Raw genomic sequence first — 20,413 nt, forward strand, 5'->3', positions numbered from 1 at the left:
TATGAGCCTAATCTTTATTTACATGTGAGAACTTCACAGGTTTAATATGATCCCATTCAAAAAAAAAAAATCCAAATTGTTTTATTTTTACAAAATCTGTATCCCAGCTTCACTACAGAATCACATTCTTTTCAGTGAAATCTTTCCTTTGCCAGTTGCTTGTCATTTCTCATATTCAGTTTCTGAACCACATTATTCTCTTGTTACTTCCATTGCACCTACTTACTATATATTATTCAGACCAGCTTCATCACAGGTGCTCACTTTTATCTTTTCAAGCACTTATGCAAATTAAATCACCGGTGTAATTTAGAATCCCTTCACTTGCATGTATGTCATCCAAAAATTGTCTCATCCAAGCTCCAACTACACACAGGGTGACACCACCACTTGTTCTTAAGCAGGACTTTTAAACACTAGACCTCACACTTTTGTAACAAAAGAGGTCAATATCATTATCACAGTTTTATAAGGGTGCTGTGTAGGGGTGAAGTGACTTGTTCAAGGTCATCTAACAGCTTGGTGAGAGCAGAGCTTAGGTCTTGCAAGTTCCAGTCTAGTGCTTTATCCAGCAAGAAACCCTGACTGTGCTGAAGTCTGAGGTCTCCCTGTCCTTGGCCTGTTCTATTAAAACGCTGCACTGGCATTCATATAAACCATTTACAAAGGGTAACATCCATTTGTTCTGCATCAAAAAGCAAGAGAGATTGACACATACATAATCTTTTCCTATGTGTGATGGATTGATCCTTGACTTAGGATCATTTCAGTTGCCTCTTTGTAGTCTCTCCATTACAACAAGAATTTCCCAGGCTCTCTATGCAAGATGAAAATGGAAAGCTGTTAAACAACCATTTTCTCATTCTTCCTGAGGAAACTTTTTACTGCCAATCCAAATTTGCAACACCTGCAGTGTTGAAAATGAAGACTTAAAGGCGTTCACTCTACATTTATGTTTGTCAAACAGTGATTTAAAAACACAAAAATTCATACAGCATTTTTTAAAATACATTCCAAAAATTTTTTCTTTTCTTTTTTTCCCCTAAAATAACATCATGTCTAAGCACAGTGCATAGTCGTCATACACAGGTTTACCTAGATTTTTGTGACATGTTGGGATAAAAATTTCCAAGGATATTTGTGCAGCATTTGTGTCCATTGATCACTTCTTGGTAGAATTTCAGGAGTATGAAATAGGCCACCTTTGTACTGAAAAACCTTAATAATACTTTGGATTTGGAAAATATGGTGCTCTGAAAACAGCCTTTCATTGGTACATGCTACTGGTGTTTGACAAGAACTTTACTGAAATCCTGAGGAGGGGATGCCTGCTGACCTTAAGGGCAGCATACAAGAACCTCAGCTTGATTCACACACTGCTTCCCTTGTTCAGATGATGCCTGAAATAGCAAAGAGCTTTCCTTCTGTCATTTGGACCATGTCAGTTTGCAGTATTCCTGCTTACAGGCACACTGCCGGATTTCTGGTGTTTCCAAGCTGGGTTGGCCCTTGAAAGATTTAAACCCAGGTCAGAAGGAAAGAGTGCATATCAGTGTGGTCTCATACAGTAAAAGACTCAATTCACCACTGAGCCACCTTAGAGCTTAGCAGGAGCTCATTGGATTTTGTGCAAATAAATGACAAGCCCTAGAAGATGCACACAAACCTTTTCCTGATGTGAGAAGAAGCAGCGCTGCTGCAAAGCGCACGGACTTCAGCAGAATTCATACCCCACCACAGACCACAGCATGCCACCTATGTACATGAACAGGAACTGATTAATGGGCTGTCACTTTATTTGTTGACTGCTGAATTATTTATACTTATAAAGTGTTTAATAATTTAGAGCTGGTATCTTAACAAATTACAGCTGAAAGTGACAAGGGGAAGGTGGCACAAGAGTCTCACTTGAGATCAATGTCCTTGTTCTCAGGGCACTTTGGAACATGATTTCTGCTGACTGTCATCAGCAAAAAAAGGAAGGGGGAAGTATGTTGATTTGATATTACGTGTTAAATAGAGAGAACTGCATATTTCAGTAATCAAAGGAAAAAAGTTGCTTTAAACCAAAAAGAACATGAAATTACTCTGAAGAAATCTACATTTCCATATGAAATGGAAATCATTGTCTTAAAAAAAAAAAGACTAAATAAAAGCTAATTACAGTGTTTGTTTTTAAAATTTTGTCTCAAAGCATTTTATCCATCTTTTCTTGCCACAAAGGATTTGGATACATATTGATTTTGACCTGCGTACTACATCTTTGCAAAAAAGCAAAGTCATCTTAATGCGAAGAGGTTATTTTTTACTGTATGAGGAAGGAAACAAAATTACCATCTACTGGTTCTATGTGAGTTAAACTTAGAGAGTGCATGAGAAGGAGAGACATAAATTCAGATTTTTTAACAAAATCTAAATGCTAACCAACAGAAAGGCTGGCTGAGTTAATGCACCTGAAAACAAAATTCCTTTAAAAATCCTATATAGGTAAATAAAATTTCACTCCAGGATGTTTTTTCCTTCACAGACATTTCAATAGGAAAAAAAATATTAATGTAAATATCCAAAATAGTAAATTCCATTCTCTAAGAAGGAATTTCCTGGGTATTAACCCAGTCTATTTCCTTTAAATACCATGAGAATGAAGTGTCTAAAAGAATCATATTTTGGTGAAAGAAAAATTCTTAACAAAGGCACAAGGCTCCTATAACAGAAATTATACTATCACTGCTGCAAACAAATACGTTTTTCTGGGTAACCTCTCCAGTGATGAGCACAGTTACATCTTTTAACCCCAGTTCTACAATGTCCACAATGGAAAAGGAAGCTGTGCTAACCATTGCTGAATTCCAGTAGCACTGTATATCTACATGCAAGATCCTGTTCACCAGTGCAAGACTGACCTCTGCTTGTATTCGGCTTGCTTCAAGCAAGCACCATATGTCTTTCCATCACAGTAGCACAAACACTGTGGCCTTGAACAGTGTAAATCATATCCAGCTCTCTTCCTCCCCAATATGCTCAGGACATCAGTGTTTTCTACTTTGGTGCATGCAGCTTAAATCCTATACGAAATAATGTTACACCTGCAGTAGAAACTTGGTTTTGTGGTATTTCCCAGTATTAGCTTCTTCAACAGCAATTGCTTTCTGCCTCTCTCTCTCTCTCTCTCTCTGTGATTTAATTGCTGTTTATCTCCACAGAGACCTTTATATGCACATGCTGCCAGCTGGACCAGGATCAGTAGGTGGCCATTACTGGACATTTGGGAGCAATGACTTGAATTAAAGCCAGCTGAATCCTACTATCTGTATTTTCATTCTGTCCTCAGACACAGGCCCACCCATAGTATTTCTTCTGCATTACAGACATTTACAAGACTATCACCTCCAGCAGCAGACTTCAGTACAAACAAGATCTAGTCAACTCTTATTCTACTGATTCTACAAATGACTTCAGCATAAAAACCTGGCCAGCTACATAAGGGACCTCAGTCATATCTATACTGTAAACTGCTCTTAAGGAAGCCATCCTAAATTTCCCATAGAGAGCAAGTGGTGAACTACATTACAGGGCCATTCTCTTCCTCAGTGTCCACTTCACAAATCTAAAACTCTGTGCTGCCTTGAGGAAGGACAAGCGACAAATGTGGTCCAATTTTCTTTATACCACTGCAAAGTTTATTAGAAAAATAAGTTATATAGCAAAATTGGTATTTTGTATAGAGATCTCCCTATAGTGGTGCTATGTTTTGGGTGTGGAGTGTTCATGGATGACTAAAACTGCACCTTTTTCTGGTATAGAAATGAAAAATGGATAAAGGGAACATAATTTTTAGCATGAATAACAAGTATTGGCTGAGAATTTCTTGGGTTTTATTTTTAAATTTTTATCTCTGGTCTTGATGGATACTATGTCTTCTGATGTATATTTTCTGAGTTTTCTAATATGAACATGCTCTGTTCAACTCTTCCCAGGGTACCAGAAACATATTAAAATGTTGTTAAAATGTTAACATATTAAAATCATGTTTTGATGTGGGGAATATAATAGTGAAAAACAAGGATCATTTTTGAAAATGATGAAGAAAAAATCAGATTGAGTCGATACTGTTCCAAACATTTTATACCCAGAAATACACCATTTCTACTGTTCCAAAGACTATTTGCTCCTTTGTTCAAGTTTTTCTAGCATTGAGTGTGGACAATCTATAAAAATGTGAGGTTTTCATGAACACATATACTGAACATCTTTCACAATTTGACTAGGAGGCCATACTTATAATTCCTTCCATATTAAATCTAAATTATTAAAATGAGAGATGAGAATGAGCTCAATGAAAATTATTGCTGTAAGTGTTACAAAAGTATCCAAGGCACGTTCAGATGCTCCAACACAAGCAGATGCTCCAAACAGTATGAAATGCAGCATCACATCTACTAAGGCATACACCACTGATCCACTGAAGTTCTTCAGCCTGATCTTCAGGATTCCCACTGAATAAGACCTCTACTCTTTGGAGGGCAGTTTTTCCTCCCCTCCCCCACAGCCTAGGATAGTAAATATGAAGCAGCAGGGAAGCCTGGAACTGACAATATCAATGACAGAGTGAAATCTGAAAGAGCATGGCACAGAGGTTTATTGGTCACAGGAGGTAGTCAGCTATGGCATTGCTTTCCTTCACAATTCGCATGATGCCCCTGACACCACTTCCTTGAAGACAGTATTCTAAAATACCCCTGAAACCTAAGCATAACAACAACATATCAATTACTTGTACACTCAGGAACATGAACAGGATATTAAAAGGGAATTAGAGAAAATGCAGTCTTTCAGGTAGGTTATTGTTCTCTGGAATGTAAATTCATAAGGAATGTCTGGGATTAGTATCAGCCTAGTAGAAATGAGACCCGGTCAGGAGATGGTACAGAAAGCATCTCAGACTGATTTTTTGGAGCCTGTTTCTTTGGAGCCCACGTTTCACTTCCCAGTATAGCACTGTGTGTGCATATTCATGAGTCGAAGTCTCAGTGACCCCTCAGCTCCACACCGCACAACAGAAATTTCAACTACTGTGTGAAATCCTAACCCCAAGGAAGTCAATGGCAAGATCCTTGCTCATTTGTTGGGGAACAGGAATTCACCCATGATATCTTGTTAGTTCTGGCAGGTTTTCAGGATTCAGCATGGTTTTTGAGATGAATCAGTAAGCACTGTGCCGCTTTCTTACACTGTCCTCTGCTTGAAATAGAAAGAGTGTTGTACTGCACAGATTCTATTACCCTTGGCAGCTAATTTTCTCCTTTGTCCACTCAAATGCAAACCTCCATCCCTTACTTTTTTTCCTACAATACATTTTTATAGAACAACATAAAAATTGTTATTAAAAAATCAATGCTCTGCTATCATTTAGGGTTTATGTTCAAGAACTGTGGACATCTTCCCACTCTTAACCCATACTTTTTTACTGTTTCTGGACAGATGCCTTGTGAGATTTCAGAAGACTCACACAAAACCCCTAACTTCCATATAATTTCCTAAATTAGTAGTTTCTGTCCACTGATGGGTTTTTTTTTCCTGTAAGATGTTTGTCCTGCCAGAACTTCTGGACAACAACAAGTGTCATTAAAAATTGAAGTGGACAAAGCACTTCAGACTACACTGTCAGTAACAAATTTCTCCTAGCAGAAGGGAGGAGTTGATGACCTAATAGGTTTTTCACTATTTTAAACCCTTCAGACTTGTGATACCTCAGTTCCCTGACTGGTCCTTGACAAATCTGTGACAGATAAGAAAAAAGAATAAATCTTCAGTGGCCAATGGTATAATATAGTCCTGCTTATTATATGTTAATAATTCCTTTCAAATTATGCTTACTTTAACTTGGAGTGATAAGTGATGTGGCAAAGTGCTCTAAATGAAAAATTTTCATCTTCAGTGTTGGTTATTATAGTAATTAATATTTTTCCCTGATATGGCTTAAACATTCAAATGAACTGAAAACACACATTTTTGCCTTTTGGGGAGGGACAGGGTCTTTCACTCCACAGTAATGCAATGGAGACAACTGGCTCCTTCCTGCATCTGGACCAAGGAGTTAAGGCAATGGCAGTAAAAGGAATCTGAGAAAAAAAGAATCTCATTCAAGAAAATCTGAGAAATTATTAATATTAATGACAAAAGATTATTCCCTCTAAAAGTTCAAATGATCAGGCCTGAATTTTTCTTGGAAAAGGTCAGTATTCCTTCAAATTCACTGATACTTGACATGAATAACCCCAGTGATCCCATCTCCAGTCAAAATCCAGAAGCTTCAACATAGTACTCATATTTGCTCATGTGTACTTTCATTTGAGGTCTGAAATGGAAAGTTCTACCAAAGCAGCAATTAATGAAGTCTTCAAAACCTGGGCAAACCATGAAAGGAGGAGTGGATTACATGAACTCATATCAGACATCAGGCCCCTGCTGCTCTGTCCTGGTCTGTAAAGAAGTCGCTCTGCTTAGGTACCATCCTCTCTGCTAGCTCTTGCTCTCTCTCCATCACTTCTAAAATTACTTTCTTTCATGATACAGAAATCATTATTAGACTACTCCAACTAAGGAAATTACAGCACCTAGACATCATCTGATGAGGGTGCCACACGCACAAGGGCCAATCCAACACTCATTTTAGGACATAATTAGTATCTGAGCATACAGTCAGGATTTGGCTCTGAATTGCAGCAACAGAACTGAGCAGTGAGAGCTTAATGAATTCAGGCATTTGAGTTCCTGCACATCTCTATCAAAAGTTGAGCACAAAAATCCAGCTAAAATTATGTAACAACTATGGTAGGAAGGATTTCTTTTCTCTCTTCTTTGAAGCTAGAGAAAAACAGACACTATATAGTACAGAGAGTGACTATAGTAATTAGCCTTTTTTTTTTCCTGAATGCTATAGTAAACACTTTCAGAGTAAAACTCAATGCATAATCACAGCTGATCTAAAAATGACAGCTGTTCTGGAGAAGACCAATGTACACAACAATCCCTCCTGTAAACTATTCCACTTCCTTTAGTTAAGGGTTTCTTTTTCCAAACTGAGTATGACTCAGTTCTTTTATGTGTGTTTCTTTTGATTTGTAGCTATATCTAGATAGATTCCTTACTCTGTCACTTTCAGACAGTGGAGAATTTGGTCCAGCAACTAAGAGATCAGTGAGACAATTGCCCAGGAGAAGTTATGAAGCAAGACACTCAAAATTCTGTCATATTATTTCAACACTGTTGCCAAAATGTTTTTCAAGGATTAAGAAGCTTTTCCAATATTAAAGTAAATAACAGGTACCTCACATGACTAATTAGGAACAGAATGATAATTGTCTATATTACTTTAAAAAGTCAGAAATTTTCACTATGATTATATATAGCAAAGAAACATCATAAGAAGGAGGTAGGAAGAGCTTACTGCTCAACAGAAAGCCTAGAGTTGAATCATTGAAACATTTTCCTATTTATACTAACAGAAAAAACATAAATAAAAGGTAAAGGAAGAACAAATGACCAAAGCTGTAGGCATATCAGAAAAGACATTATAGTATGAAGACAGCATGAAACCTGAATTTTTTCATCATTCTATTTCCATTGCTGGGCAACAGTTGTGAGGAGAAAAAAGTACTATATATATTCCTCAAAATATCCTCCCTGGAATGTCAGGAATTGACAACAGCAACGCAAAAGGAAACAATGGCTGATCTCATGGTTCTGTAGTCATCCTCTTGTAGGCTTCCCTCAGCAAAGCAAACCCTTCAGGTCACACAGTCCTTGGGGGCCATGCATTAAAATAACTCAGTTATATTCACAGTTTCTATTTGTCCCTCCCAGACACCTTTGTATGGAATCAGCATCCACGTCAGAGGAGACCATTTTCTCATTCTCATCCCAGCTGGAGAATAAACTCTGCATTCGAGGTTATCAAGAGGATGGACAGTTAAAGGACGGAAAACAGCAGCAATAAAGTAACGTTACCATGAAGGCATGTAGGCTGACTTTTCTTTGGTACACTTAGTTTTGTCTATGGGCAGATTGCCACAAAGGGAAAAAATAAAGGAGGGGCAAATGAAAACCTATACTTTATTTATTATTTAAATAAACAGTTTTATGCTGCTTACATTTTGTGCTCAGTTTTATAACAATATGAGTCCATTTCCCTATCATTCCTTAATATCTATATTGTTTAGGACTTTATATACTGTATGATTAGTTGGCATTGGTACCGTTCAATCTGTACTAATCTGTATGCATTTATATTGTGTGAGCAGTTCTCTAATTGGTTTTCATCCAAGTAATCCCACAGAGAATAAGGTTACATGCTGAAAAGGGCTGAGGTGAGAGAGTGGTTAAAAGGGGAGTGCAAACTCTTTTCCCATCCTTATTAAGAATGCTTTACACATCTGCATTTTCTAAAAACATTTCTAAACTCCCTCTGTGTGAATAAGCATAAAGTCTATTCCACAGCATAGAAATGCATAGAGAGAAATTGAATTTGTTTTAGAGAACCCCACCCATATCTGCTTTATTTCTTCCACGTTGCTGTATTTCTTGGTCAGCTAAGTCTGGGAAAAGTAAATACTACAGCTTACAAAGGTGGAAAAATTAAAACAAAAACAAATCCAGAATAGAATATGCCTCTTGGTAGAAAATACAAAATTAAGTCTAAGTAAAGAGAGGAAAGAAAAATTATCTCTTCCTAAAGGGCTAAAAAAATGAAAAAAAAAAAGAATAAAACAATACAAAAAGCCCAAAGGTGAGCCAGCATTTTAAAACCTAGCCACTCTAAATCCATATTTGACTGACTTGAGTAACAATAGCCCGAATTTCAGATATTCCTCACACTGAAATTTCCGAAATATTTTGACATGTGCTGCAGGTACTCCAGGTATTAATTTTGTAAATGCTGATGACAGCACTTGAATTTTAAGAAAATATATATTCAGTCATTTCATTTAATTGTGCAATAATTACACACTGTCATATTTCTGGCTATAAGGACATTGGTTTCATTGAGTTTTTTAAAATGTTTTATAGTATTGGTCACACACCACCTAGCAAAGAAAAAAATTGTGGAAAAAATTATGTATGAGTTACTCTCATTTTCCTTACACATAAAAAAATTCTTTGTTTTCTTCATAGAACTGCATATTGAAATTTATCAGTACCTGTATATGATCACCTGTATATATCAACCCCCAAATTAGAATGTTTCTGTCACTCAGATCAAGTTTTAACTTGGATTACACTTTTTTCTTCTTTCCTTAAAAAACAAACAAAAACCCACTTAAATAAACATACTGAAAACTTTATGTAAACCACACTTTTTATACATGCCCATGTCCATATTCTGAACAGGCATTAGAATAATAATTTTAAAAACATAGGACTTGCTTACTATGTTCACAACTTTCAGTGGCTGGATTTTAGAGCAGACTTTTTGAAATGAAAGTCTCCTGCTGCTGTACATTCTTGCTAGTGAGGAAAATGCAATTTCACTACATACGGCTAAACAAAACCTTTTTTTACTGCTTAAGAAAAAGATATTCTCAAGTGTTTTTTTCTGGATTTCAAAATGGAATAAAATATAAACTTTTCGATTTTACTCAGAGCCATGTAGGTGACAATTTTTCTTCAGTTAGTTATCATCCTGTCAGTGCCATGAATATTAGTCTGGACTTTAAAGAAAGATAGCTGTCCCTCTAAACTTAACAATGATTTACACCAAAGGACAATGTAAACCTGCTCTTTCCCTCCCCCACCTACGAATGCCACCATGCTTCATTTCTGCATTATCTTCTGGTAACCATCTCCAGAATATTCTTAAAAGCTGCTAACATGATACATTAGAATTCAGGCATGTGACAGATACAAAATTAAAGTTGACCTTCTCTGTCAGAAAAAATAAACAGTAACCATTAGCAGCTTTGTACCTCTGCATTTAACTCCCTATTTTCTGCCTCCCTAGTTTGGGTCCATTAATGGACTGGTGCAAAAAAGAACCCCGGCAACACTGACTCCCCGTGGATGTATTACACTCTCTGAATACTACACTTGACTATAACCTTTCCTCCACAACCTAATTTTACATTTGAAATAATTCAATCTTGATTTGGTCACACAACAATATTGTAGTCAAGAGTTGCCAAAATTCTGTAAAATCTTCTTATGTCTGCATGTCTGTCAACAACCTATGGTTTGCAGTGGGAGCCATTAAGAATTCATACTAACAGTATTTTCATGATTTTATTAGTCACTCCAATGTTTTTTTGCTCAGCCTCATCAGTTATAGTAAAAGCATCCTTTAATTCACATGAAAATATATTTTAAATATTATTTTATGGGGAAAGCATTCATTAAAGTCACTAGAATGCCAAAAGTTATTTTATGTTGTTGAATAAAGCAGAAAGAAAATTTCACATCTACAAAACTTTTAAAACTTCAGGAACCTTCCGAGTAAATAAACTAAATGATTGCCATAATAAATTTGATGGAAATAAACACAGGATTCCAGCAGCGGATCACACCAAAGCACCTACTACACAGAATTAAATGGAGAATTTATACAAACAGAGAAGTCATTTTGAAAACATTGGTGCTGCAATTTTGTCATGAACTTTGAAAAACAGGCAGAGTAAGACAGCACTATTGTATTGATTTTGTCCATTTTCCAAGTACTGCAGTACAATTTCAGGGAGTCACCATAAAAGCACATCCTGAGCCCTGCTAGGTCTCGATGGCAAAGTAGATGTATTCCCACCTCCATTTTCTTTCAACAGCTAAAGTATTTTTCTCTTGCTGTCTGCTGGTATTTCCCCATACTTTTTGTTTTGTTTTGTTTTGTTTTCTCATATCTCATCTCTCTTTGAAAGAGAGAAACCCACCACATTAACCATTAGATACAGTCTGTATTGAATTGGTGGTGGGGCAGGGCTTGTCATCTTTCCTAAAACTAAAACATATATACCCCAAAATCAAAACTTCTCTTGTCCTTTGACCTAGAAAAAGAGAAATTTTATCATTCTCATTCCATCTGTGCTGTGGTGCATGCCATTTCTCTTTACATTTTGATATTTTCCTGTAAATTTCATATTTATTCTCTGCAGTGACAATATAAAACTTTCTTCTGTTTTTCAATGCACACATAATTTTTTAAAAAAGTAAGCTCCAACACACCCTTTTTATTAATGGATGCAGGTTGCTTTGACTTTATATGAACGATATCATATAAAGAACATTTGAAAGTTTTCAAAAAACCCACAATTTCAATGTGAAAAATGTCACTGTACTGTCCCAAGATTGTAATCATCCTGGTATCCTACAGGATGAGCTTCTAACTACTTCTTCGCATCCCAGTTTGTAATGCTTTATCTGACTGATTAGATACCAAACCACCTTCAGAAGGCTGGTGCAGAACAGATGTAGCAAAAAAAAAGAATTTGTTTCTGCCAAAAACCTCATAAGCTCAAGGGCCGTTTAACTTAGCTCAGTCACTTAGTTTATTTTGCATTAGAGGAACTTCTCATTTAATTTACCAGTCTATAATAGGTAACTTTTTCAATATGAAGCTAAAGGTCACTATTATATGTAAGGAAAATTAAGCCAATGTTCTTGGTTGCCTTACAGTTCTCCTAGTTCAACTACTCCAATAAATGAACATGTACAACAAGCCGAAGGGCTTTTTATTACAAATTTAATTCATTTCTCTAGACAACTGTGAAATTTGCCATTGACATTAGTCATTACCCCAAGGCGAACTAAAAGATGATCTCAGTTAATAAATGATCCTTAACAAGGAACGCTCCTATCTTCTGTGATATTGGCACAGGCACATTTTATTAATGCAGGACTAGCTTCCTGCCAGAACACTAGCATTCATGACTATTTGGTGTGCTTGTTTCCTCTTCCTGCTCCTGATATTAATAATTATGCAACGGGATAATTAGCAACACAAAGAGACAGTACTATGTGCTTGCAGCTAGATTTTCAGCACGTTAACCTTCTGGGAAATAAAGAACAGAAGCAAAGAGTCTAGCCAAATAACCAATGCAGGTTGATTTCACAGTGTGTAAAAGGCTAATTATCTGTGAAAAGTCTGACCTCAAGTAACAAAATTACACAAATGTGCAGGCATTTTATCTTAAATAAAACTCAGATGCACTAGTTCATAATGTGAGGAGTCATGGTTAATAACTGTCTTCCAGAACTATTGATCTCTATATATGTTTATAAAAATAAAAATAAATCCAAGAGAGAAATAACAGTCTCCTATAAAATGTTAACCAGTGTTACTCAAATAACTGCAAAGGTAGGGTAAAATAGACTCCCGCCATCCCTAAACCATTGCAATGGTTAAAAAAAAAAATTAAAAAAAAATAAATAAAATAAAATAAAATACCAATATATGACAGAAGTAGGTTAAGTGCATTTTGTTTACTGGAGACAAGCTACAATAAAAAGCAGAAAATATTACTACTTCTTTACAGATACCATGTGTAATTCATTCTGATATAAGAATATTTATCCACTAGCAGTAATAACAAACCACAATTTTTGTCATGAAAAAAATAAATTGTATTTGCAAAAAGCAAACACATTACGGAGTGTGTAAAAATGCAATATTCCCATTTTCTAGTCAGAGTTCCAATTTATTGAAGTAACAGAGCAGAAAATGCACTGACAGCTGTTACATTTTATTGCGAATTAGTATATACGTTTTATATCCAGTGAGCAAATGCATGATACATTGTATTCCAGTAATTGCCACTGGCTTTCCAAATGGAAACTGAATGATCTTAGTGCAATTACACTCAGGAGAGTAAGTGTAACAAGCTACAGTTCTACATTATAGCTCTTTAACAATACCAAGAATTTTACTCTGTTTTAAAAAATAAAATAAAAAGGTCAACTGTATATATAAAGAAAGAAATACATATTTATCCATCTACAGATGATAAAATGAGATTTTCTGCTATTCTGGTTTAGATTTGGTTACATATAACACAGACCATATGTTTTAAAAAGTTAGCAAGAATGATACTTAAGTTTTCTACTAGTTTAGACATTTGTTCAGCATCAATACTTTGAGAGGGGGGGAAGAGGGGAATGGACAAAATGATTGGAAACTTCGAACACATAAAATCAAAACTTCTCATTTCACATAGGAAATAAATGATTGTCATTCCTAGATTACACCCTAATTTTCCAGCATTCTTGCATAGAAAATTAAACATTCGCCTTGAAATATTTAACACATTACCTTCAGATGTAACATTCAAAATGTTTATTACGGTAGGCTTTTTTCCCTCCCCCAGTTATCACCTGAGATAGTAACCCTCCTAAGATAGCCCTTGTGCTGAGCAGTTAATATTTCAAATGCATTAAAGGAAGTGGGGGCATGAGGGAAAAACATTTTATTTTTATTTTTTTACTAACCTTCATAACATATTTTAAACCATTTCGTTGGGCAACCAGTCTGGTGACAGCCTCTGCACCTTCAAGCTGTAGCTGGAGCGCTCAGTAAAGCCGGCAGTCTCCTCCCCTCTAGTGGCTACCAGCTCTCTTTGCAGCAAACAGGAGAAGAGAAAGGCCTTTAGAGGACCACCTCAGGGCCATTTGTGTCATTTTTCTAAGCTTGCAAGGAGACAAAAAAAAAAAAAAAAAAAAAAAAAAAAAAAAAAAAAAAAAAAAAGAACACAACAACCAAAAAGCCCCCCGCAACAAAAATCCCCCACAAGCCCACAACCAAATACAGCAGAGCAGGCAGTCTATCACTGCAGCAAATAAAATTTATCAGTCATTTAAAACAATATGTTAGTAGTGACTATGACTTAATCAACACCAACCTGCTGACATAGATTTGCAATTTGAGCAGGTTATTAGTGATCGAATTAACAACATGTCACAACTTGTATCTGATTTATTAAAGGAAGCTGACTAATGCAACAGAGCTATAAACAACATGCATGGAGACATTTTTCAGGCATGCTGACTACTGTTTTACAGTCAACGCAAAAGCAGAATGAGAAACAATCTCTCTGATTTTGCCTCTTTTTTTGCAGTTTCTTATATACTATTGCATACTGGTGTTACTGTGAAGCATGGGGATCTATGTCAAGAACTTTTACCCCAGGAGGGGTCAGAACCTATGCAAAAAAAAATTCACTCCTGTTACATCTAGTAAAAGAACTCAATGGAAGGGCTTGGCACAGGGAAGCAATGAGAAAATACAGGGTCCTGGAACATGCTGTGATCTCAGCAATAGAGTAGCCTAATCACTGCCAGTTTTTTTTTTCTTTTTTTTACTTTGCAGTTCTTATGATGAAGTCTTTTAAGAGGGCATGATGAATAGTAAAAGTGAGGTAACATGCTTTTCTGGAGTTTACCCATACATCTTCCTAAACATGTGGGGTAGCACAGGAGAAAGCACAACTACCCTATGTAGTCCCTAAGTAGCCAGCACTTGCAGTACTTTTGCAGACATGGGCTAACATTGAATCAAATGTACAAAGCAGTTTATATAGCGCACGGATTTAAAATTCTTTTCCTTTCTCAAAATTTGTTTCTGAACAAGGCTTGCTTCAAACCCCACTCTTTGCTCATAGATTAGGCACATGCATGCCCATCAATATAAAATGAAGACTTTTCACAGTTTTAGACAAAAAAAAATATTTCAGAGGAGCACTGTAAACACAGTTAAGCAAGATCTGTACAGATTAGCTTTGATAGTGTATCCAAGTCCAAGGGTAACCTGACCAGGTTTTCATTTGCACCCACTTTTAATTCTGAAACAATTAGTTACAGCCCAACTAGAGGCTTGAGAGCATTTTCATGAGAAACAAGAATTTAACATAAATCCACATAACCAAGGAAATTCAGAATTGAAGCTGTCAATTCTTAGGCCCAATAGAACACATAAAGGGGCTTGTTAATGCTGAACTAATTGGCATTCTTGGCTTGACAGTCTCAGCAGAGAGACCAAAGAGTGAATAAGCATGGAGACTAAACTACCCTCTCACTCACAGGTGGTCCCTCTAGGTTAAGACTAAAGCACATTTGGAGATGAAGAAATGAAGAGAAAAATGTACACCAAATGTACTGTTTAATTTGCAGACAAGAAACTTTAGCCTGAACTGAAGGCGATGCAACCAATTCTTAACCAGTGTCTACTCTTGCTGCCTCAATTTAGCCTGTAAATAAGCAAAGGTTTTGATTTCCTTTTAACAATTATGTTTCATAATTAGGGGGAGAGGCTGATACCCTCCAGTCATCTCCATCACCATGTTGACTTCTATGAAAATATATGAAAAATCTTTACCCAAAAAACGGTTCTGTACAAACTAACCAGTATAATCACATTATTTTCAGGCATGCACTTAGGGGAAGGACAACCTCTACATCCTTGTGGTTTCTTAATACAGGCCAGGGAGTAAATGTACCTGCAGTCTTAGCCCCTTGATACACACAACAGTTCACTCTCCAGATCCCATGTAAAAGTATTTCTCTGGCATTCGTTGGGAGGTAAGGATATGGGCTTATATCATATTTGAGCCCTTATTTAGAGATATGTCTGTAGTACTCAATGAGCTTCAAATTGTTACTTGTGAAATGTTACATCTGTAAGGGAGCAGTAAGGGAGCAATGAGGGAGTAACGCTATTTTACTTCATATAGATTAATGCTGAGCAGTTCTTCACAGAACAGTATAAAAATTCTCCTATCTTTCCCACTGAAAATACTGAATTAAAAAAGAGAGATATTGAAAATAAGGTGCATAATATTAATACTGAGGGTAATTAATCACTGGAGTAAATTACTGAGGGGCATAGTTGATTACTTTTCAGTGGGAGTCCTTAAATCAATACTGGATAGCTTTTTAAAAGGTACATTCTAGCTAAGCTGTAAGTTGTAAGGTTCAATGCAGAAATTACAAGAAGTTCAATAACTTGTGCAATATAGGAGGTAAAAACCAAAATATTGTCATGCATAGTTTTGAACTTAACATGTATTAGTTTATTAGTTTCAGCCCACATGTGAAAAAAAAAAGAGGGGAAAAAAGATGTACAAAAAAAAAGAAAGAGGAAAAGTAAAAAATTGGGAAATAATGACCAATCTTAACAAAATAGTTTTGCAGTTGATGCAATATCAATGGAAATTAATAAGGAGATCTTGATCCCATGCATTTTAAAAGTGACTATTTAAAAATAACACATTTATAACACTCTATATTTTTTCACTTGCCGGATTTTCCTGCCTTGGCTAAAGTATTCTCACTGCAGTAGTGAAAAGTGGTGACAGAGACAGCCACAGTTCCTGCATCTTTCTTGGGACTGTTAATCCCCAGTGCTGTTTTGAGCAACCTCAGGACTGCCCTAAGTTGCTCTAGCTGGCAAATGTGTCCCATAGCTGTTGTACTGGCTGATGAATAGTCAGGCCAAAACAAGATCCATAGACCTCTACACTCATTCCTCTGGCAGTCCCCAGAGCATGTTTCCCAAAAAAGCCTGGAGAGACAGAGGAAAAGTAGAAGGAGGAGTAGCAAAGAGTCATTGTGATCAGAATAACATCTACTTATTACAACTAAAATAATGTATCTAAAATAAATTATTTAATTCTTACTAGCAATAGACTTAAAAAAAAAGGATACAGACAAGTTTTTCTTACAGGACAGAATCCTTCTTACAAATGAGTAAATTTAAAAAAGTTATTTCACTGTGACACTTAGAGACATCAACACGATCTCTCTTGTGGAAAGTAGATTAAAACCTTTGTAATTCTTCCTTTTCAGAAAACCTAAGCTACTAAAAACAGGAGAATAAAAGCAAATCTAATTTCCTGAGACAAGTACACCAATTCTAATGGTATTATTTTAGAATTATGATCATAATTTTCAAAGCTTTCTGGTCTTTTAGTGAGGAATCACTAAAAAAAAAACTAAAAAAAAAACCAAAAAAACAAACAAACAAAGAAACAAACAAAAAACCTTGAATCCTCCAGTATTAAAAATTAAAAGTCACAGGTTTGGCCACCACCATCACTTACCTTTTCTATGCTTGTTTAATATAAAAAATGAGATATGATGTTCAGATCTCCACCATATTTGCTGTACATGTCAGCCTTAGTGATTTTTCCCAATGATATTTACCCTCTGCAAAAACATTTGAAGTAGAATTTTTGATAAAATTTGAAAATTTGGTAGCATTTTTAATAATCTAAACAAACTCCATGGTCTAGTTATCAGCTGTTCAGGAAAATCTAAAAGTTGAGCAGCTTGTTCACTATTGTTTTGTTTTCCTGAAAAATTGAGTAAATCTTCTAATAAAGGAAGAGTTATTAGAGACAGATCATAAATGGTTCAAAATCAATCCATGCATTGCCTTATTCTTGGGGCCATTTAAACTCAGCAACCTACATCTATAGTTTTACAGATTCAAGATGTAAACTTTGTAATACCAGATTTTTTGGTGTATAGTTTCTGACTGTTATGTATGTGAGTACAACACACAACTTTTAACACTTATACCTATGAGTAACCATTTTATCTCAAGACTAATTTTTTTTTTCCTGAAGGCAAAATAATAATGTAGAAATAGATGCTAAATGTTGCTCACTACTGCTTCTTTGTTCTGCACATCAAACCAAATTCTACTTCCACAGTCTATAGGAGATAAAGGGCTTAATCATTTCAGGAATACCTTGGCTGATGCCCACTCATTTCAACTGAAAACACCACATGGGATCTGATGAAAGAAATATAGCCTGGTAACTATTGGAACCTTGTTATCCTACCTTAACAGATATACATCATTTCCCCCCTGATGCTTTTCTTGGGACTTCCCTCATTCCTCTGCTTACAATAATTAAGGGTATTCCATAGTTACTAAGAAATAGTGCAAATGGGGAGCAAAAAATTCAGTGGAAAAAACACTCATAGTGAACTTTCAGATGAAATCAGATAGTCTGAGATTGTGTTCTTGTATCGTCTGGCATGGCTGGAGAAAATAATGGTCTTTTCATATCCAGCCACCAATTGGAACAGCAACAGAATATGATGAAATTAAAACCAAAAAGTAAATTATTAATAACATGAAGAAGTTATGTATTTTAATTGATTTTAAATACACCAGGTATTAAATCTGAGGAAATGTCTGAGAAGATAAGGAGCCAAATAGATTGTTTCCTTTAGTGCTCCCTGAAATGTCTTTCTAGATATGAGTCTTACTCTTCAGAAGACCAAGTGGTCAACAGGCAATGCACACCCAGCAGCAGCAGCAGCAACAGAAAAGAGCAAATAATTTTTCAACTACTCAGTAAGCCATATTATAAACCAGCAGAAATGGAGACTGCTTACTGGTACTGTATTTGCCTGAGCAGAGACTTGAGGATGTTCTGCATTTTTAACAATACACACAAAGAAATGGATCAAGTTGTAGTTATTGCTCACGGGCAAAAGAGGAACATATTTAAGATTTTTCTGCAGATGAATGCAGAGGAGGCCAAGAAAAATATAATATAGCCCTACAGATGCATAGTAAGTAATTCTTTTTCCCATATTGCGGTATCATATGTAAGGGAACACATTTGCTCCAGGATTGCCAGTTCACAGAAGGATCAACGCACAGACAGGTTTGTAGAACCCCGTGTGAACCGACAGAGCTTTCCAAATTCAGGGCAGATGAAAGGGAGCAAACGATCTATGCAGTGCCAAATTGTATATGGTGCTATAGATAGCTGATCAATGCCAGCCATGTAGCAGACCCTTGCTCTGACAATCTGAAGGTCTGCTCAGGTGACTACAAACAGTAGAAGCAAAGAGAGAACACACGGAGCACAGCGTGGGCGTTATAAGTGGAGTGCTGTAAATTAGAAAAGCACACATTTGTAATTGGCATTGCTGACAAAGAAGTGGCACTAAAGTTACAGATGGAGTCAGAGCTGATGCTGGAACAAGCAGCCTAAATAGCTTGTCACTCTGAGCTCATTAAGAAGTAAAATGCAGATCAGGGAACAGCTAAGCAGCTGGGTCAGGTTGTTCATTGGCTAATTTAGTCTAAACAAGAAAGAGGGAAGGCATGAAACATGTTCTGGAATAGTGTAAAAGAAAGCAAGGAACCAGAAGGGTAGGGGTGGCCAACCACTTGCTGCAAGCTGAAACACAGCTTAAGAGAAAACACCAAAGCCAAAGGGAAAAAAAAAAAAAAAAAAAAAAAAAACTTGAAAAAAAACAAACCTCCAAACTTAAATCAACCTTCGCCTTCTCTTCCTTTTTATTTTTTTTTTTGTTATTTCACTAAATAAACAAAATGTAAAAAATTGGGGTTTCAGCTGTCTCAAAAAATCATTGGAATCCAAGAATCAAGTAATCAGCAACACACATGCCAGTCAAGCATACAGCTATCCACGGCTGAAGACCGACACTGACATATTCATACATATGTATGAGCGTCAGTATTTGCATGTCAGAGCTAAGCATGTAACAATGCAGGTACTTGGGTTAGAAAATTTGGCAAAAACCCCTCTCTCTTCTCAGAACTGAAGCCAGACCTGCCACTGTTGCAGTCAGAAGGCTTGACGGCAAAGCAGCTCAGCACCCTCTTCTCCCCAAATTATGAACCACCCGCTCACCTTCTAAAAACCGAGGCTTGCAATCAGGATCTCCCAACAAGCACACTTGAACTGAGGACTCTGCAAGTTCAAATTCCTGCCAGAAAACCTCCAGGGATGCACCTAGGCTAGGCATTTACAACAGATCCCCTCCCAGCTTTGCCTTCCTTGTTGCAGTTCCATTTTTTAGGCATTCCTTTTTCTGAAAGGACTGTGTGGAATCGGCGTGCAACAGAGAGGAAGGCTGGTACAGCAACGTTAACTAACTCTTCTTTGTAATTAAAGGCGTAAAATCTGCTCCACACACAATCTTTATTTAGGTAAATTTCATGGCCGATAATCAGATCTTCTATGAAAGAGAAAGAAACAAATGAGCTAGAAATTCGTGATCTGTCATATTTAGAAGAAATCATCAGTCAACGCCAAGATGATTTTTATGCATGGGCATGTAGGTATGGGGATTGAAAGGGGCTCTTCTGTGATATTTACATCTTCTGTGATCCATTATCACTTCCCCCAAAATAAGTTTTGTGGAAGGTTATGACTTTTAAGAAATATTATGTACTGTGATTTGGCCAAGCAAAGGAGAGCAGGTGAAGGAGAAGTCACCAGAACCCCTGTCTGCATATCATATTCTGGCTTCCTTCAGAGCTCCTGGAGTCCCTGGGTGTTGCAGAAGATACATAAAAACTCCGGACAAACCCCAGAAACTATCTATCAAAGTGTCATCATACTGGCAAGTTGTTGTGAAACAACAGCCTGTATAGAGGTTTAATACT

General features: G+C 36.4%; 1 long non-coding RNA gene across 2 annotated transcripts in view; it reads right to left on the minus strand.

The window, feature by feature from the left end:
- Window positions 1-19,854, minus strand: part of LOC137465886 (uncharacterized) — a 55,262-nt gene extending 35,408 nt beyond the window's left edge. The window contains exons 1-3 of one of the 2 annotated variants that reach the window (XR_010994871.1): window positions 19,656-19,854; window positions 13,468-13,593; window positions 9,215-9,295 (exon numbers count right to left, since the gene is read on the minus strand). This is a non-coding gene — a long non-coding RNA (uncharacterized lncRNA). Of the gene's footprint in view, window positions 1-9,214; window positions 9,296-13,467; window positions 13,594-19,655 lie in introns of those variants that run through there. The other variant, XR_010994872.1, reaches the window with a different exon arrangement.
- Window positions 19,855-20,413: the final 559 nt, after the last annotated feature.

Source organism: Anomalospiza imberbis, chromosome 2 (assembly GCF_031753505.1).
Source record: "Anomalospiza imberbis isolate Cuckoo-Finch-1a 21T00152 chromosome 2, ASM3175350v1, whole genome shotgun sequence".
NCBI lineage: Eukaryota > Metazoa > Chordata > Aves > Passeriformes > Viduidae > Anomalospiza > Anomalospiza imberbis.